This window comes from Lactuca saligna, chromosome 3 (assembly GCF_052625555.1).
Source record: "Lactuca saligna cultivar CGN05327 chromosome 3, ASM5262555v1, whole genome shotgun sequence".
Lineage (NCBI taxonomy): Eukaryota > Viridiplantae > Streptophyta > Magnoliopsida > Asterales > Asteraceae > Lactuca > Lactuca saligna.
Window position 1 is genome coordinate 89,593,081 of NC_136419.1, and position 21,923 is coordinate 89,615,003.

The following is a 21,923-nucleotide window of genomic DNA, read 5'->3' on the forward strand; positions in this document are numbered from 1 at the left end:
TTAATAGTCTGACTATTATTATTATTATATAAGCGTTAAATAACACTCAATATAACTCATAATAATAGCCCGAATAATTATTTTAAGGTCCTAATAATGTTACTATAATTAATTAGAAGCTATATTAAAACTAGCGTAGGCGTAGCTTACTTACAGCGGGTTTTTCGCAAAACCGGGCTTCGCTGGAGCAGCGTTCCCGAGTCGAAAGACCCCTTTTCTTGGGACTCTGGGAGCCTCGGGGCTTCCTTCAGGTGCTAGGGGGTTTTCCTAGACTTTAGGGGGCTTAAGGAGGCTTAGAGAGAGATTCTAGAGAGAGAAAGAGAAGTTGGAAGGTGTGAGAAATGAGGATGCCCCGACACCCTTTTTATAGGCTGGAAATCACCAAAACTCATCGAGTTTACCTCAAACTCGTCGAGTTTTATGGACAGGTGTCACCATCTGGTAGCTAGCCTTGGGGAGGAAGCAACAGCCAGGATTGCGCCACGTCACCCGATTTCGCACACCAGCCTCCCGACTTAGAAAAATCATAACTCTCGCATACGAGCTCCATTTTTGACGTTCTTTTTTTCCACACGTAAGTAAAAACAAGATCTACAACTTTCATTTTGACTCCATCAGCTAATTCTTGACCGATCTTAAATTTAACAGTAGGAGGAGATTAGACTGTTAAATAACCGCGAATAATTCGTAACTCTTTCATATGGACTCCGTTTTCATCTGTCTTTTTACCGTTGAGTTCCTATTAATGAGATCTTCAACTCTCATTTAGGTCGCGTAAGCCAAAAACCGCTCGAACTAAGATTCGAGTTTCGGGCTGTACGATACTAAGCCAAATATTAGAAAAATGATAACTTCGTCATACGAAGTCAGATTTGGGCGTTCTTTTTATCGATGCTCTTAGTTTAACATATTCTACGAATTTCATTTAGATCACTAAGGCTAAAAAGTCATCCATCGTAAATTCACTATTTATGCTTCCCGGTGCCGTGCCGATTCCGTCGCGAAACTTCGACGGGCCATAACTTCTTCGTTATAACTCGAATTTCGGCGTTCTTTATATGTATGGAAACCTTGTGACATATTCTACAACTTGGTTAAGATTATTTATTCTAAATAACCTTTTGTTGAAAAGTCATTTTCGACCCCTATTGCCTCTAAATTGACTAGCCCGGATCTACGGGCGTTACAGTTAGACATCCCTGTATGGAAATGGGAGGACATTACCATGAATTTTATGACTAAGATTCCTAGGAATGCAAGGGGAGTGGATTCGATTTGGGTCATAGTGGATCGGCTGACCAAGAGCGCGCATTTTATACCGATCTAGGAGAGCATATCGGCTAAGAAGTTGGCTGACATCTATGTATGCGAGGTAGTGGAACGGAACAGAGTGCCTGTTTCAGTAGTGTCAGACCGAGACATACGTTTTACTTCAAGATTTTGGAATCGGTTTCATGACGAGATGGGGACCCGTCTTCATTTTAGCACCACTTTCCACCCCTAGACGGACGGGTAGAGCAAGAGGACGATTCAGAATCTCGAGGACATGCTCCGGGCATGTGTTCTAGACTTTGGTGGTAGTTGGGATACATATCTTCCATTGGCGGAATTTTCGTATAACAACAGTTACCACGCTATCATTGACTGTTCTCCTTTCGATATGTTCTATGGATGGAAGTGTAGGACCCCGATTTGTTAGGGAGAGTTCTGTCAGCGAGTCATCGGGAGCACCAAGGTGGTGCTCAAGACCACAGAGTTGATCCAGCAGGTTTATAGCAGACTACAGAGTGTGCAGAGTAGGCAAAAGAGTTACGCCGACAGGAGGCGTTCAGATTTGGAGTTTCGGGTGGGCGATATGGTCCTCCTGAAGGTATCACCCTGGAAGGGTGTTATAAGGTTTCGGAAGAGGGGCAAGTTGGGACCCAGGTTCATTGGTCCTTTTAGGGTTTTGGCCCGGGTGGGTCGGGTTGATTATCGGTTGGATCTTCCGAAAGAGCTTAGCCAGATCCACAACACTTTCCATGTTTCTCAGTTGAGAAAGTGTTTGGTGGATGAGTCAGTAGTTGTACCTTTGGAGGATATTCAGGTTGATAGCAGCCTGAATTATATCGAGAGTCAGTGACGATTTTATATCGAAACACGAAGACCTTGAGGAACAAGGTGGTTCCGTTAGTGAAGGTGCAGTGGCAGCACCGGAAGGGTTCAGAGTGGACGTGGAAGTCCGAGGGGGAGATGAGGGAGCATTATTCATAATTATTTTCAAATACGGCAGCAGCAGCAGACTTTGAGGATGAAGTATAAGATGAGTAGGGGAGAGTTGTAATGCCTCATTTATGGTATGTGATTTAAATAAAGTAATTTCATTCTTAAGGGGGTACTCGATGAGTCTGTAGCCCGATTCGTCGAGTAGAGACAGGATGATCACCCAGATTGAGTTGACTACTCGGCGAGTCCATACGCTAGGAATCGGAGAGTCCGCCTGTCTGGATGAAGACCTAATTTTAAGGGTTTGTACCCTATTTAAACACATTTATACGCCCCCAACCTCGCCTCTACCACTCTCAGAACATTTCCCCTGTAAACCCTAGCCCCATTGTTGAGTTTGAGTGTGTTTGTGCTAGCTTGGAAGCCTTAGGAAGAGAAAGAAGGAAAGAAGGTCCATAGAAGAGAAGGGAGATCTAGGAGTTAGCTTCCATCTGTTTCTCATTCAGGTAATGAAGATTTGACCTTGTGCATTCCTCCATTAAAATGCTTGTTATGCCTTCCTTGGAGCCTCTTATGATTCAAACTTAAGATATGGACTCCCCTTTTTATGGAAACTTCAGATCTGGATCCTCATTGTATTCTAGAAGTGTAAAGTTTCATTCAAAATCATGATTGAGGTCCCTCTTGAGCTTAGAACCCCATTAAGAGCTTAGTGTTGACATTTGAAGCCTTTAAATCCATGTACGAACGTAAAATTTGCAACTTTACGTGATAAGCATGCCCCAGAAGCTTGGATCTGTGATTTGGAGCCGCTACATGTCTCAAATCAAGTCTGTATGGAAAAGGGACTGAATGGAATTGGCAAGTCGCAAGCTTGACTCAACGAGTCATATGAAGCCGTGGACTCGACGAGTTGGATGAGCAACTCGGCGATTCCGATGAAGATTGCCTTAGACTCGATGAGTTGTTTGAACAACTCGGCGAGTCGGATGAGTTTTCCCAAGGAAAGTAGTGTTTGAGTGAAATAGCTTCATTCCTTCTTAGTTACACGTAAAGTTAGCAACTTTACGTGTTCAGATGGTCCCAGGAGCTTAGATCTACGAGTTAGATTATCTTGAATGGATTAAAATCGACTGTATGAAATCTGCATAGTAGGACTCGGCGAGTTGTTCGTCGGACTCGGCGAGTCGAGTCGCAAGTCCCCCATCTTTCTTCGAGTTGTGAGTTCAGGGTGAATCTGTGAGTGGGGAAAGGACTCGCTGAGTTTAAGTCAGATTTAGAGATGAAGGGACGCGACGAGTCTGCGCCCTGACTCGACGAGTCCGGTCGACTGGAAGTTGACTTTGACTAGGGGTAAAATAGTCATTTTACCTGAGAGCATTTACCAGTAACTGATCTAGTGTTTTTGGAATTTGTAGCCGAACAGTTACGGAGCAGCAGTCAGCCACTTTTAGAGTTAGCATCTCAGCAACCAGTAGTACAAGGTGAGTTTTCCTTCCAGTAGGAACGGGTTTATGGCCACAATGCCGGCCCGTCTAAGTTAGCGGTAGTTTCCGGACTTTGGGTCCAATGCAGTAGTTCAGTGTGCTTGATGTCTTTGTGATTCAAGCATGTCTTTGTATTATGTGTTCCGAACTTCGGTCTGCTGTAGTATGCAATATATGTGTTTATGATAGTTGATATGTTTATGCCATGCTATGTTATGCTTAGTCAGTTTTCAGACTTCGGTCCGATGCAGGGGACAAGGTCCCAGTCAGTTCCGGATTTCGGTCCGATGTCGTTAGTTCCGGACTTTGGTCCGATGTAGGGGACAAGGTCCCAGTCAGTTCCGGACTTCGGTCCGATGCAGTTTCCGGACATCGGTTTAATGCAAAGGGCAAGGCCCTGGTTAGTTCCAGATTTCGGTTCGATGCAGTTTCCAAACTTTGGTCCGATGCAGTGGGCAAGGACCAAGATGTGTTTATATGTTATTGTATGGTACTTAGTAGTCTGGGGGAAGCTCACTAAGCTTTGTGCTTACAGTTTCAGTTTGGTTTCAGGTACTTCCGCAAGCAAAGGGAAGAGCTCGGGATGATGGCATTACACACACCACAGTTTCATCTTTTGTCCTGGAGTTTATTTCAGATACTATGTAATGTTGTTACATTTCTTTTGTTATGACACATCTGTTATAGCTTTTCGGGATTTATGACGTACGATTTCATGATATATTATAAATTGTTGATAACCTTAGTATTGTTTAAATAAAAAATTTTGGGTTGTATTTTAGGTCGTTACACTGTATGAAGATTTAATTTATCAACGGGTTGAAAAATTCCATGACGAGCATGAGTTTCCATACAATGAGTGCGAGATGAAGTGGGAGCAGAAGGGGGTGGATTTGATGCTGAAGAGGAAGGAGGGAGGTTGTTGGAGATAGGAACGTTATCGATAAGGTCTCCGGAAGGGCTGGTAGTGTAGGTGGCAGAGGTGCCGACATTACTGTCATAGTTTGGGTGGGTACGTGTATTAATAGTGGATGATTGATTAGTTGGATGAGATGGGAAGGTTGGAATATTGAAGATATTGCGTTGATCTTCAATATTAAGAAAATCGTAGTCAAGAGATTTGTTGGGTGCGAGAGACCCGAAAGGAAAAATGGATTCGTCAAAGATGTCATGACGAGAGATGATAATTTGTTTGGTATGAAGATTGAGGCATCGATATCCCTTATGATGGGTAGGATATCCAAGAAAAATGCATGGAACGAAGCAAGGCTGAAGTTTGTGAGTTTTGTTTAGGTGAGGGTAACAAAGACAACCTGAGACATGAAGATGGGAATAAGACGAATGTTTATGAAAGAGTTTGTGAAAGGGTGAATCATGATTTAGAGTGGTTGAAGGAAGGATATTTAGAATGTCAGCTGCCATATGAAGAGCTTCAACCCAATAGGTGGGTGGAAGGTGAGCTTGAAAGAGTAAAGTTTGAATAGTGTTATTTAGGTGCGAAGCATGCGTTCCGATTTACCATTTTGTTGAGACGTGTATGGGCAAGAAAAACGCATATGAATACCATTAGAGTCACAAAGATGATGGAATTGAGTATTATCAAATTATTTTCCATTGTCAAATTGAAAGGTTTGGATATAAATTTTGAATTGGTTTATAATATATGAGCGAAAATGAAGAAATTTAGAAAAAACATCAGATTTATGTCCCAAAGGATAAACCCACACAAAATGAGAATATTGATCAAGAAAACTGATAGAATATCTGATTCCACTATGACTTGTTATTGGAGATGTCCAAACATTGGAATGAATGACATGAAAAGGAAACGTAGCATTAGTTTTAGACAAGTTAAACGACAAACGAACATGCTTGCCAATTTGACAAGCGTGACACAAGATACTCGGATCTTTTTTTATTACACGAAATATATTATTAGAGAATAAATTCTTGAAGACTTTAGATCCGGGATGACCAAGTCGTTGATGCCACGTGAAAGAACTAACTCTCACAAGCACTTGGGGGAGTTGTTTGGTGAAAGGATAGAGATCACCCGTGCTATCACATCGGATGAGAGTTTGTTTTGTGAGATAGGCCTTCACAGAAAAACCAAATTCGTCAAATTAAATAGAGCATTTATTGTCACGATTGAGTTGATGAACATAAATGAGATTTTTAATAATTTTTTTTTTGGGGGGGGGGGGGGGGGGGGGGGAGCAATGAGAACATTATTTAGACATATGGGGCAAAAAGGATGTTGAGAGATGAAAGAGTTACCAACATGAGTAACAGAAATATGCGTTCCATCACCAACTAAGACTGAAAAATTATTACAATTATTTTTAATGGAATTTAGTATACCTGAATCATTGTGAAGATGAGCAGTCACCCCGATGTCCATGTACCAATCAACAGTAGCAGGATCTTGAAGGTTCATGGTACTAAATGCTAGCGGGAGTGAAGTGGGATGATCTGCAAAAAATTGGGCATGTTTCCAATTAAGAGGTTGATTTGGTTGACTTCTAGCATAAAAGGCTTGTTGACTTGGTTGCTAAGTGGGCCAAGGTTGTTGCTATCGTTGATGGGCTGGGTAGGAATTAGGCTAGCGAGCTTGATTTGGTGAAGGAAGTAGTCCAACTGCAGTTGGAGCGGATGGGATAAAAATCCAGCGACCGCTGGAAGATGTAGGTGTCGACGAAAAATTGGAGCCACCACCAGTGTTGCGATGGCTACCTCAGCCTTTGCCACCGGTTCGATTTCTGTCTCCACCCCGATTCCTACTGCCACCACGAGAATTGCCTCGATAATTCTCTGGATTTGTAGATGGGGATTGATGAGTAGCATTCATTATATGATGAGAAGAGGGCGAATTGGAATGTGATGCTTGGGGAAGACGATTCTGTTGATTTCGTAAGGTTTGTTCTTCAATTGTAAGCATGGACCGCATCTCGAGAAAGGTAGGGAAAAGGGCTTTGTGGCGAATGGTGGTGGCAATATGATCGAACTTGGAGGATAAGCCATTGAGTGCATATGTGACTAGGGTTCGTTCAGGTACCTTTGAACCGATGTTGGCTAACAGGTCAACAATTGTATTGATTCAGGTGTAGTATTCCATTACTATAGAGTCGCCAATAACAATATTGCGAAGTTGATTTTCGAGTTCAATTGCATTGGCCTATTTGTTGTCATGAAACAAGTCTTCAATAACCTTCCAAAGTTGTGCATCAACGGCGTTGGGAATTAAGATAGATTGAATAAGATGTTAGGTTAGAGTGCCATAGAGCCATTGTTTGACTATGGAATGGGCAATACACCAATCGATATCAGTTGGTTTGTGGAAGGTACCATCAAGTTGTCCATAAACCTTGTATGTCACACAATGGTCTTTGAAGAATTCTATTCTCGCCATGCATCGTTGTTCAATATGTCGAGATCAAGAATGAGTAGAACATATGATTTTATGTAGGTGATACCGTACAACTTGTCAAGAGGAGTGATCATGTTGGAACAGACAAGAAAAGAATTAAGCGGTGAAGGGTTGGAGAAGGAAGACAACTTCAATAGAGGAATGACGACAAGAGAAAATAACAGGACAAGGAGGGAAACGACTAGGGTTTCAATTGGCCTGATACCATGTTGACAAATAATTTCCCATATCCAAAAATTGTATTCCACCAAATATTTATAATACAAATAATCATAGGACCAAGAATGTGGACTAACTATACATGAACCACATACTAAAAAACTACAATATAAAATAACATATATAGGAAATATATACGGCTAACAATATCTAATAAGGTCTCTAAACCAATTAATTAAAACAAAAATTACTCTTTTACCCTTATATTTCAACAACCATTCTTAGCAATACTCCAGTCAATTTTAGTCCGGGAAGAAAAAAGATTAAACCGCAAGTAATATATTTTTTTTTCTTTGTTTTCACTCTCACAAGTTGGATAATGAGCATTTAGCAACATAAGCTTCGATAAATCAACATATTTGATTTCTCAATTGGTTATTGCATCTGTTTACAAAAAACATAATTTATATTAACTTTAAAATTTTGTATTAAGCTAATATAGATTTAAACATGGAAATGTTTAAATCTATTTCTCGGAGTACATTTTGTTTGTACCACGTGGCACATGTAATGCTTCTATATTACGTTCTACGTTCACTTAACACTCCCGTGTTTGGACGTGAAATGGGCTCCTATATTTAACATTTTGGGTTTGGGCTTAAATGAAGCATATGTTCTTGTTGTCCAGCTTCAAACTATAAAAACTCATTATATAGCACTGAAATAATCGTTTGGCTGGCGCTCTTTTACCTTTTTTGGGTGATGGAGAATGGACATAAAACCGATATTTTTAATTGCTGAGTTTTGTGGCTGATTTTTGATAGGGAATAACATTAAGAAAGGTAATTAATTTTTTGGTTTGTTTATAGGTAGGTCATTATTATCATTATTATTTTTTTTGTACATATGCAGGTAATAAACTTTTTGAAACTGTTGACATATAATCCTTATGACTTGCTATAAAAGGTTACATTCGACTACAGTAAGTCATAATGGTTACATGCGAACACTTTCAACAAGTTTTTTACCTAGATGTGTACAAAAGAAAAATAGTTATCCAAATATGAATAAAAGCAAAAGTAAGAGTAAATTACACGAATGATCCCTGTGGTTTGGGGGAATTTATGTGTTTGGTCCCTAACTTTTTTTTTTTTTTTTTTTTTTTTTTTTTTTTTTTTTTTTTAAATTCGGATGGTCACTGTCTTATCTAAAAAAATTAGTGTGTCATTATTAATTTAATTTTTTAATTAATTTTCTTATTTATGTATTTTTTTTATATATATTTAAAAAAACTAATAGACCTCACGTATATGTATCTCCTCACCATCCTATTTTTCATCATCCTCAACTTCTATTTCTTTTCCATCTTTAATGACATCGAAGTCTTCACCATCTATTTTTTTCGGTCCTTCAACTCCAGCGAACCAACACCACAACCTAATAAAGTGAAGAGACATTGGGTTATGGTGTTTGTTCGCCAGAGTTGAAGGACAAAAACAAAAAAAAGGATGACGAAGACTTCCATGTCACTAAAGATTGAAAGAATATAGAGTTTGAAGAGGATGTGAGATGGGATGGTGACCGGTGGGATCCAGATTAAAATTTTCAAATGTGGTTTCAAGTTTACAGTGATAAGATACATATATGTATCGTCTATTATTTTTTTTAAATATATAAAAACAAAAACATAAATAAGAAAATTAATTAAAAAAATAAATTAATAATGGTACAATAGTCTTTTTAAGTAAGACAGAGACTAAGCGCGCAACAAAAATAAACAATAAGGACTATCCGAGTTAAAAAAAACAAGTTAGGGACCAAATGCACAAATTCCCCCAAACCATAGGAACCATTCATGTAATTTACTCTTACTTTTGGTTTTGTTCATATTTAGGTAACTATTTTTTTTTTTTGTACATATTTAGGTAAGTAACTTGATAAAGTGTTCACATATAACCATTATGACCTGTTGTAGCTAGACGTAACCTGCTACAGCAGGTTATAATGATCATATGTAAACAATTCCAAAAAGTTTGTTACCTAAATGTGTACAAAAAAAAAGATAGTTACCTATATATGAATAACCCGAAAAGTTAATTACCTTAACAAGTCCTATTCCCTTTGATAAGTGGTAGTTCTTGATCAAACCCGTAACCGATACGAAAATAAAAGGATTTGAGTTGAGATTTTTGATCTGTTAATCTACCAATCTGTTTATTTCATTGGTTGTTTTGGATTATGTGTTTGGATTTGTGAGTCAACGGTCAACCAACCAATTTATATTATATTTTTTATAAAATTAATATTTATTTATGAAATATAACTTACAAGGTGAAGTTGTCTACTCAATCAAAAATCCAATCATTGACTACTTGTTACTCGAAAAGACCACAAATTGCTCATCCCCCTTACCTTACTACCTTACTGCCGCTCACTTAATGGTACCACCTCCCATCGTCGTCACACACCACCAACCCACCGGTGCAAAACCGCAAACCAATGGTATACATTCGCTCCATTGGATCACTATTTTTTGTTGTATCCTTAAACCACCACCATTGGTGAAACCTACCCGTAAACCCACGAACTTTTATAATTAAATGGATTATGTAGGTTGGGTTTGGTTGATGTTTTTGACTAGCGAACCCGACGATCCGCCAACCCGTCAACCTGAATAGATATATGAGTTGGGTTGGGTTAATGTATTATGACGTGTTAACCCACACAACATCTACTTGTTTTTTTCATGAAAAACTAGATAAAGCAATTTAATAAATGATTCATTATCGCAAAAATAAAATAAAATAAAAAATAAAAAAATAATAAAACATCGAGAAGGGTTACATTTTTAATACCAAAACCAACAAAATTTTTAAAATCCACATTATTTCATATGATATTAATGCAAGAGCCATGTACCCACATCCACTGGAATATCTTGAAACATTATCTTGTTTGTTACTCTTCCAATAAATTAAAGGAATGATACCTTTAAAAGCTAATGAATCTGATCTAGAAGCACTAATACCTTTATCATGAATTTACTTTAGAGATATCAAAGTCCTCCTTTGTCTATGCATAAATTGGTTTAATGTTTGCACAAGTTATGAAATATCAGAGATTCTAATAGTTAAACAAATCAAAATTTCAGTTACATTTACAAATTTGGTGACATTCTTCAATAGTTCATCACTACTATCAATATCATCACAATTAATCACAACATTAAAATCTAAAGGTATCTTGCATGACCAACAATGCTTGCATAAATATGGTGCATGTAAAGTTTTAATGTGTAAAAATAGATATAATTTAGATTTACAATGTGAATTTGAATGAACTTAAACAAAAAATAAAAATAATAGTTCTGATTCATATGTAGATATAAATGAGCTGAACAAAAAATAATAGTTCGGATTCACATGTGGATATGAATAGGCTGAAACATTTTTTTTGTAAAAAAAATACGATAAATTTTCGTGTGAATTTGAACTAGCTGAAATTATAAAAGATATATTGATATAAATATCTATTAGTAATTGACAAAATTATAATTTTTGATATATTTAGTTGATATATATATATTTTTTGATAATAAATAATGTTTATAAAAACAAAAAAAAAAAAAATCAAAATGACTTTTTTGTTATTCTCGTACATACGTGTTCAACTAATAAATATACATTCTTGTTTTTTTTTTTTTGTTGTTATTATATGTTGCGTTTTGACATACTTTTGGTTCTCTGATTTCATAGTTTTTGTTGGGTTCATACCAAATCGATCTGTAACTAGAAAATATGTTTTGTTTGTTGCAGATCATATTTTCCCATGAATCGGCTAATAGCCTTGAGATATTATTATATACACCATGGGCGGCTGTGGCCCTACTTTATTTTTTGGCAGAAATAGTCTTTATATTTTAGTTTTATACATATTAGGCCCCAAAATATAAAATTTTGACTATGGTTCTTTCTGTTCACCATTTTTTGTACAAATTATATTCCCCCCCCCCCCCCCCCCCCCCCAATGAAAGATTGAAGCTCTGCCACTTATATACACTAAATACAATGTGTGCTTAATATAAATACAATGGGCTATTTAAAATATAAGCCTAAATACAAAATGGGCTGACTAAACAAATAACATAAATATGAATATTACAAATACGTCTAACAAACCCCCATAGTCACAAAAGGAGGTCTGGAACGGACGTTTAGATCTAAAGTCAAGAAACAGCGAAGAAAGGAGACCTTTGGTGAAGATGTCAATATACTAAGAGGACAATGGAACATTAAGGACATGAATTTGGCTTAAACTAACTTTGTCTCACACAAAGTGAATGACAATCTCAATATGTTTTGGTATGCTAATGTCGAACTGGGTGGACATTGCCATAATATAGCAGAGTAGCAGAAAGCAGTGGGTAGTGAAGCTCTCGTAAAAGATTGTGAAGCCAACTGGTCTCTGCAACGGCGTTTGCGACACTACGGTACTCGAGTTCAGTAGTAGACCGAGATATCGTACCATTTCATTTGGATAACCAAGCGAGAAAATTTTCACAGAAAAACACAATAACCCGAGGTGGAACGTCTGGTGGATGGACACTCGACCAAATTGGCATTAGAGTATGCAATCAAACCTCTAGAAGGGGATGCATAGAGTTGTAGACTATGATGAATAATGCCCTGAATATAACATAGAATTTGCTTGAGAGAAACAAAGTGAGGATCTATTGGCTCATGCATGTAGAGGCATACCTGCTGAATGACATAAGAGATGTATGGACGGGTGAAAGTCAAGTACTATAACGCGCTTGCGAGGCTTCGATAAGGAGTCAGATCAGAGACTATGGAGGGCCAGTACCATCAAATTTTGCTGATGTGTCAGTAGGATTCCGAGCGGGTTTGCAACAAAACATTTTTGCATATTCAAGGATATCAGTTGCATATTTTTGTTGGGACAAAAACATTTCATGTATATCTCTCGTGACTGTAACACCAAGAAAATAATTAAATGATCCCAAATCTATCATGGCGAATTCTGACTGAGGCATCTAGATAACCAGCTGAAGGAGATTCGTAGAGGAGGCAGTCAAGATAATGTCATGAACATAAAGAAGAAGACACACAATCTGATCACCCGATTTGTATATGACAAGAGATGAATCTAATTTGCTATTTGAGAAACCTGAATGAGTGATAAATTGAGCAAATCTATGGTACCAAGCACATGGAGCCTGCTTGAGACCATATAGAGAGAGTGTTGAAGGAGACAAACGTGATCGGGGACCGATGGATCTTGAAAACCGGGAGGTTGATGCATGTAGATTGTCTCCTGAAGATGCTCGTGAAGGAAATCATTCTTCACATCTAATTGGTGAACCCGACAGTGATGGCAGATTGCCAAACTCAGAACAATCTAAATCGTTGTCGGTTTAACAACCGGGTTGAACGTCTCATCGCAATCTATATTGTAACAGTCGGAATACATGTATTTACCCTTTCTACCCTTGGAATAAATTTCTTTTGCATGGATGCTACTTACGTACGCTATGCGTACATATGCATACGCTTAGCATATCAGGTAGGACTGCATGCGGGCACACACAACATACGTGGGGCGTACCAAACAGTATGTGGGGCGTACGTGGCTTAAGACCAAAATCCTAATTTTAGGGAAATGACACTATTTAAAAACTATTATGCTATTCGGACCTTACCCTAGACAACCTTCATTGCCTCTTATCGTCCCAAAACCCTAGATTTGTATGAGAGTGTGATCCTTTAGCTTAAAAGTGTTTTTGGTGGCCATTTTAGTAGGTTTGCAAGAAGGAGAAGGTGGTGATCAAGTCTAGGATGTTATTGAGCTTCTAGATCCTATATCTAGTTCATCTTGGGGAACTTATGGAGGTAAAAAGTCTAAACCTTGCTATTTCTTTACTAGGTTGTGTTAGGGTTTGTTATGGAGTCCATTTTTGGTCCATGGACCCTCTCTTATGAGTTTAAGCAACTCCAAAGGTTAGAAATGTTAGATCTCAGCTCCTTGGGCATGTTAGATGCATAAAAATGCTAACTTGATGGTTGTATCAGGATCATGAATGATTTAAGGTCTTAAAAGGGTTCTTAATGAGAAAAACGAAATGTTAGGGTCCCATGTGGCATGCAAGGGCATAAAGTGAAGGGTTTTGAGCATTCTAGCACTCCTATGGTGTACATGCACCCTTAGATACCTTGGATCTTTGTTTTCTCGATTATAAATGCAAAATTTCAATTTTCCAAGGCATCATCCTAACTAGCATATTATGGAGTATATACAATACAAAAATCTAGTTGAATGACATATCTTTTCTTGTAGCTTGATTCCTTGGACCTTTAAGAGCCTAGCACCCCAATTGTGATGCCTCAAATGCTTCAGACAACACCACCAACAATGGAGGAGTTGAGAGAGGGTTCCTTGCTTCACAAAAATAGGCTAGCACTTTTCTATGTTCATTGATATGGGCACTCATGATTTTGTATGATGGTTTTTATGTAATGGGTTTATAGTATCAAACTTATGGTTGTAAACCTTATTTAAAAATGAAAAATTTTATTTGGATTTTTGGGCTGTTACAAGTTGGTATTAGAGCCTTGGTTTGAGGGATTCGGGCATACTCTCGGGTGTGTCAGAACTCAAATTGAGGAATGGTAGGCTTTTTCAAAAGAAAAAAAATTCAAGTTTTTCTAAAACCGGTTTTCTTAAGCAAAAAGGGAGAGTGCAATGCGCGACATCAGCTAAGTTGAAGTAAGTGTTTCCCAAAATTTAACCATTCTATGAATGTATTTTTAGGAATTGAGTTTGACTTTGTTATTTGATAAGTGTATCCTTTCCAAGTTGTACATGTCTAGGATTGCGTAGCCCTAGAATGATGAGTTCAACCTTATTTCCTGTTCCTTGTTTGGTTGTGGTCATAGGGTAGAGGCTTTATTTGACAGTCTATGTGATTCTATTTATGTAGAACTTACATGCATAAGGCAACCTGTGGTGTTGATTGAGGTTTCTGGTTCTGTGAGGATTGAGAAATCCTAGAAGAATCTAGGATATGTGTATGTGATGTATGTTGTAGGTCATGTTTTATTTACAGTTGGGTGAATTAGAGGTATCGGGTATGGCCATGAGGAAGGTACATGTAGGTGTGGAAGGTAGTATTGGGCCCATACTACTAAAAGCATAGAACTTGTATGCGAGACAAGGACAAACCTGGAAGCTCTAAAGACTCCATTGGGGAGGAATCCCTTCGAATCTCCTTATCAACTGTTTTCTATGTTGTATTTTTAGTTGAGGATGGTGATGGATACACAAGGAGGTTCAAGTTTGGGATGAGGTTCATGATTGGGTTCAAGCTCTGGTGCAGAGCCTATCGATGAGAGGCTACACGAGATTATCGCAATTGAGGTTACTCGTGGCATCCTTGATGCTACCCCGGTGATTTTCGGTACTGTCTAGGAGGGGATCATGGAGATTATGGAGGAGCGGCTTAGGTCTTTTCGAGCCGAGATCGCGGCGGGTCAGGTTGGGACTCGAACTCCCTCATTTCGGGAGTTCAAAGCGTATGGTGCGCTCGAGTTCTTTGGGGTTAAGGATCCCATCGCTAGTCGCCGCTGGATCGTTGGCATGGAGAATGCTCAGTGCACGAGTTTTTTCCCCGATGCAACAAATGTGGGATTCGCATCTTGTATGTTGAGGGATAGAGTGCGGGACTGGTGGGAGGAGGTTACCCGCGAGGTAGGGTTGGTAGGTGTGACTATTATGACATGGGATAAGTTTGTAAAGAGGTTTGATCGGGAGTTTGCAGTAGCCATAAAGGAGCAACAACTAGTGAGGCAGTTCTATGACCTTCACCAGACCACGAAGTCTATAGCGGAGATTACCACCAAGTTTAGGGAGAGGGCACTATTGGTTCCATAGTACGATGTAGATGAGGATACGAGGAAGACGAGATATCACGCTATGCCAAGGGATGATATCCAGGAGTTTGTCAGTTTCTCAGGAAGCAAAACCTTGAATGACATGGTTGAGAAGGCCCGTGAGCGGAAAATCAAGTTAGAGCTCCGCACGAAGAGGATTGGCCTATGCGCCAAGTGAGAAGGCCAACAGGGCAGAGGCCGATGCGCCAAGTGTGACAAGACTCACGGTGGACCTTGTCGATCAGTGGGATTATGATGTTTTGGTTGTGGCCAGGCGGTCCATATGAGAAAGGACTGGCGTAGGAAGGCCTTGATTTTTTTTCACTCCAACCAGAACAATCATAAAATGGTTGATTGTCTGAGGTTGTCTAGAGGAGCAGTGGCGGTGCCTACGCCCACTACATTGAGGATTACAGATGGCCCTCAGGGCAAGGTGAAGACTCCTGCGATGAAGAGTAGAGCATTTCAGCTGACCATGGATGAGGCCCTTGCAGCGTCGAATGTCATGATTGGTATGTGATTTATCTTTATCTTTATTGTTTTATTATTATTATGCTTATGTTGTTATAATCTTGTGTAGGACCTTTTTGGTCAATGGATTTTCGCCTCATGTTCTTTTTGATTTGGAGGCTACCTAATCATTTGTATCTGTTGTGCTTAATAAGAAGTTTCGAGATGCTCCGGGGACTTTGGATTTCCCTCTTGAGGTGGAGATTGCGGATGACCATACTATGAGCGTTGCGAAGGTATTTCGGAGGAGTATTCTGAACATTTTCAGAGAGAGGTTTCCTATTGACTTGGTACTAATTCCCTTGAGGGGATTGAAGGTGATCATTTGGACGGATTGGTTGGGGACCAATGGGGCCATGATTGATTGTGAGCGATAGTTGGTGAGAGTTCGAACACCTATTGGGGGAGAACTTGTCATTCTGGTGAGAGAGCTTCGCATGGGCCAACTCTTTGTTCAGCAGCGAGGGCTAGGAGACTTCTTCAGGAAGGTTGTTCTGGGTTTCTGGCTTATGTTTCAGATTTGAGGGTGGAGACCACGACAAGGTTGATGTCACAGCCCAAAACCTGAACGGCAGAAACGTTCCGGGACGAAGGACATCATGTATAGTACCACAACAAAGCATAATAGTAAACAAGTAACAACATCATCCATTACATTACTAATATAATTTAATACAAGAGTGTTCTATATAGTTTATAAGACACACAAAACATGAATCAAAATAAGAGATGAGTCTTGAACGCTCCATTTTCTCAAAACCTGGCATTGGTACCTGTCTACTGATGGCCTGAGAATACAAGTTATTTTGAAAGAGTTTATCAGCTTTAAAGCTGGTGAGTTCATAAGTATTTTAGTGTCATTGTTTGTATGAAAATGTTTGTAAGTGTTTGAAGTATAAGTTTGTAAAAGTTTGTAGTAAATGTTTGTATCTCCTAGAAAATCCTATATTTTCTACTAAAAGTAGCCTTCTACCAAGGCATCAAATGTTTTGTATGTTTGTTTCTTGTAAAAGTGTGTATTTTTCCCAAGCATTACTATAATTAACAAAAATATTGTTTTTACATTACTGTTTATGTGAGAAGATCACAAAGTGAATGCAATGGGAAAATAATAAAGTATTGTAGTGTTGTATTATAATGACTACTGTTGTACTAACTACCTTATACAAATTGTTAATTAAGGTATAATGTGATATAATTGTAACCATACTTGATCGACTTAGTAAAACACGACGTTCGAAGACATCGAAATGGTATGACATTCATCACCCGTAGACCTGTAGGTCCCACTGTAGCTTGCAGCAAGGTGTAGGACGGCCAGTGTCATATAGATCTATACAAAAATTCATGCTCTCCTTCTAGGAGTGTAAGTCCCTAATCTACTTGTGTATCAGTCAGATCCGTTTGATGGTGCGGAATCCCAATCAAACTGATGATGTTAGATCAAATAGAAGAGAAGGAGAAGAAGAATATAATGAATCTTGAATGTATTGATAATATGAATTAAGTTCCATACACAAGATTCACACACACAAATGTTCCTTTCTCTCTAGCCGTAAACTCCTTAGGGTTCATCAATCTCTACTCCTCGCCCTAACACCTCTATTTATACTTGGAATATGGGCCGGATAACACATGGGCCGTAAATGGGTTTACGGCCGTAAGGTGTTACGGCCATAAACTCAACCGTAAATATGGGCCGAAAACTCCAGAAATATTACAGAAAAATATAATTTCCCAGAAAAGCAAAGTATAAACCATATTTTGACCCAACAATCTCCCCCTTGGTTTATAGCTTTCTTTTCTTAATGAACCAACAAGCTCCCCCTAAAAAGTAGCTGGCTCTTCTTGTCAATCTTCAATTGGAAATTATCTTGAGCGTTTATCTTCGATAACTTCACAACTTCAAGATGAACTTGATGAATCTTCAATGAATGACTTTATCTTGAGCAGTTGGGCTTTTCTTCAGAATTTGACATTGAACACACATTAGGTGAGGAGGCTTCTTGTACTGATTCTTGAAAGATGATGCTTTCAGCTTGAGAATCTTCAGAGAAAACATCACAGAGAACAAATCTTCTGGATCACTTCAGTAGGTACAACGATGGTAGCAGACTGTTTGAGGAGGCTTCAATGCAATCCGTTACATAATCTTCAATTTCTGCTTCACCTTGCTTCTGGGGTTGAAAGGTTGAATTTGAAAGAATAATCTTCATTTCTTACTCTTTCGAATGTGAATTCTTCGATGCTCACGGACGAGGCTTTGGCTCAGAAATCTTCAACACAAACTCCATGAGTCTTATCTATATCTGCAATCACTTTTCAAGACAAAACAAAACTAAAAGAAAACTTAGCACACAAATTAAAACAGTAACAAAAATATTTTTGGATTTTTTTTTTGATTTTTTTGAACAAGAAATAAAACACAAATAACAATATTTTTGGATTTTTAATTTTTGATTTTTTTAAAAAATTTTAATTCTCCCCTAATATTTAAATTAGAAGAAACTATGAACAAATTTAACAAAAATAAAATGATATCTAACTTTAAGAGTGATTTGGGATCAAAGTTGTTAGACAATCTTTATCCACTTGTTGGTACCTTTCATATTCACATCTTTGTATGGTCAATCGTCGGTATTGTGGTCCACTTAAACACGAAAAATTATGACAGATTTAGGACATACTATTTGTTACAAGACAGGGTGAACTTAAAATCCTAAAATTTACATATGATCCTAATTCTTTAAATACTATATCTTAAGGACCATTCATCTGACGACGACTAAGGATATTGTTGTCCATCTAAATTGAGCAGCGAGATCTATAGACAATCAGTATGAGTTCAATTTTAAGTGTACTGGAACGTGTTTCTCGCTTCCTGATATGCCCCAGCCATCAAGAACTTCCAGAGTACTCCTTACACCGGGTGAGCAGACAACCATTCATAGAGAATATAGATTCAGAATTCTATTACTTATTACTTCAGAGGGGTTGAGAGCAAGAAGGTTGCATATGCTGTGTACCAGGTCGGATTAGAAGTCACGCAGAGGAGACAACATATGGCTAACAGATAAGAAGTATTTCACATGTATAACTTGCAGAGAAATAGAGTTGCATATGTTTCAATCCAGGTCGGATCTCTTCCAATCACGCAAAGGGTGCAACATATGACTAACAGACGGAAAGAAAGAAAATGATATTCTACAGACCTAATTTATCGGAATTTACCAGTCGCCCCATCCAACTGGAATTAAGGACAGAATCCGCACATCGAGGAAAAGTTAAGACACGGTTCCAAGTACGGGTTCAATTAATGTGACAAGTAGATTCTCATATATATCTCCCTGCTCAACCTATCCAAGCGTCGTATTGTCAGGCTGAACGGATGTAACTAGGTCAAAATTTGTCAAGTCTATAAATTTCCTAAGTTCAACTCTGCCTAGTCAAGTCCATTTAGAATTTTTCGTGCCTACCGACGCATCAAGTCAGAGCATAGACCCTTCAACTTTGGGTACGTTACGCAGACTCAGGTTGCCTGTTGTCACTTGATAATATCACTTCCCAGAACATCTCCCTCAAGAACATTTCATAACCAACGTATTTTTGATTTTTTGATTTTCTAATGTTTTTGGATTTTTGAAAATTTTCTAATTTTTGTTTTGTTTTTATTTCTCCCCCTAAATTTGTGCATAGGAGAGAAACGAAAGTAAATGCGCAAATTTAAACTATCCTAAAACAAAAATTAGTCTTTAAAGCAAATCAGCTTAAGAAAAACTCAGGAGTATAGAGAAGAAAACGCAAACCGTAATTCACCGATTGAATCTGCATTCAGAAGGTCTGAGAACAGCAAGCATAACCTCAGAACAGATCCGAAAATTCTTCATATCATTAAGCACTAACCCCATTTGTGATCTCTTCCTTTCTTCCTTTCCCGCAAAAGAACACATACTCTCAACAAAGGTCTGAATGTTATACAATCGAGAGATGTCCCCAATCATATGCCAGGAGCAGCCACTACCAACAAACTGAAGTCTGATGATATGCCTCCATAGCTGCTCCAGCACAGAGCGGGATCAGTTGGTCTTTGGAACCCAGTACATTTTGAAATTGGTTCGACCTTTGTCATCCTTGCACGGTACTCTCTCCCATGACATGTCCTGCTTATCACAAACAAAAGATGTAGAAATATTTGAGTCGTTAGTTGATTTGGGGGATTGAACCTTTGGTACCCATTTGTAGTTGGGTTTAACCCATTTCTTTTTCGATCTGATGGGTGGCTCGGTACTTGCTTTTGATGTTGACGTCGGCCGTTGAGATGACTTTGACCTAACTGGTCTTTGTTTCGGTGGAGCATCTCTTGGATTGGGATTCTTCACCGACATTCCCTTCTTGACTTTGGGATTTTGATTCTTGTCCTTTGGAGTCGAATTCTTGGCCTTCTTGGCATTCCAGTCATCAACGTCTGACCGTGATCTCAAGGGGTTTCTTTTGGAGTATCGCCCTCTTGGTGCGTTCTTCCATCCTTGTGCATAGTAGGGAACGTATGCACGATTTGGACAATTTCGGCCAATGTGACCAGGTGTTCCACAGTGAAAACAAGTCTTTTTCTTCACCGGGAAGTTGTTTCTTCCTGCCCCTGGTGGCGTATCTTTGCCTTGTTTCTTATTGTTCCCACATGCGCACTTGCGACAGGCACTCTGTTGCATTGGGATTGGAGGCCTGTATTTCTCAACGGAAGGTTGATCAGAAGCAGTTGAGTTCGAAGCAACAGATTCAGAATTCAAGGAGATGTTGGTTTGTTCATTGGTTTTCTCTTTGTTTTCATCTTCTGCTACTTTACCTGCACATGAAACAGAAGCATTAGTATTTTCAACAATAATAACTCCTCCTGACACAAATCCAACTCGTTTGCCATATCGAAGATGTTGCTCCTTATCAGTTTCGTCCTGTGTCATAGGGATGAATGTGTAGTTATGATTATAAGGAGGAGGTACACTATCATACCCTAGACCCTTATTTTGATTTTCTTTGAATTTTAATTGATTTTCATACAAGGACTCGACTGTCTGACTTGACGCAGTATAATTTTTGAAACTAACATATGTTTTTCCACACTTAATTTTTAAAGCGTGAAGTTCTTCAGTTACAACAACAAGTTGTCTCTTAGTATAATCATAATTTTCACACTTGTTGCTATACTCTTCCCGAAGCTTCCTAAAGTCCCTGGTTTTTCCTTCTAATTCAGCCTTCAAGGGTTTCTATCCTTTCCTGAGTTGATATCCTTCATTTCTTAGGTCCTCAACTTTCTTTTTAATAATTCAGTTTGTTCCCGAAGAAATATAATCGTAGCTTCACAAGCTGGAGTACATGTAACTTCAGTGACCGGAATGTTTTCAGAACTCATTATTTCTCTACACTTCAAAGCATCAAGTTCTTGAATTACATCAGCAAGACTAAGATGATTGAGATCTTTTGTCTTCTTGATGATAGCCACGTTCATGTCCCACGATTTCGGAAGTGAATTTAGCAGCTTTTTGTTTATCTCGGACTTAGTCAAGAAGATCCGACTATATTCATCTCAGTAGTGAGTGTAGTAAATCGTTGCAACTGAGTTTCAAGGGTTTCTCCAGGGATATAATCGAATATGTTGAAATTTTGTCTTAACATATCCTAACGACTCTCTTTCATGTTTTCAACTCCCTCGTAGACTTTAAAATCAATTAAAAAAACACAACTAGAAGATAAAATAAAACTTAAAAGTCAAACCCTTTGATTATAAACCTCAAAAGTCAACCTTAAAAGTCAAATTTAAAAAGTTCAACTCAAAAGTGAAACTTAAAAGTCAAACCGAAAAACTAAACTTGAAAATTTAAAAGTTAAACGAAAAAGTTAAAGTTCAAACTTGGAAGTCAAAGTCAAAATTTCAGGTCAAAAGTTAAAAATTAAAATATAATTTTATTTATTAATTTTAATTTAATTTAATTTATTATTATTATTTATTATTATTATTATTATTATTATTATTATTATTATTATTAATATTATTATTTTTTATTTTCGATGAAAAAGAAATTTAAAATTAAAAGGAATTGAGTTTTGGGTTAAAAGTGTCAAAATAGGAAAAGTGGTGCGACAGGAGTGTTTATGAATAAAAAAACGAAAGGTTTTAATCAAGTTTTTCCTTGG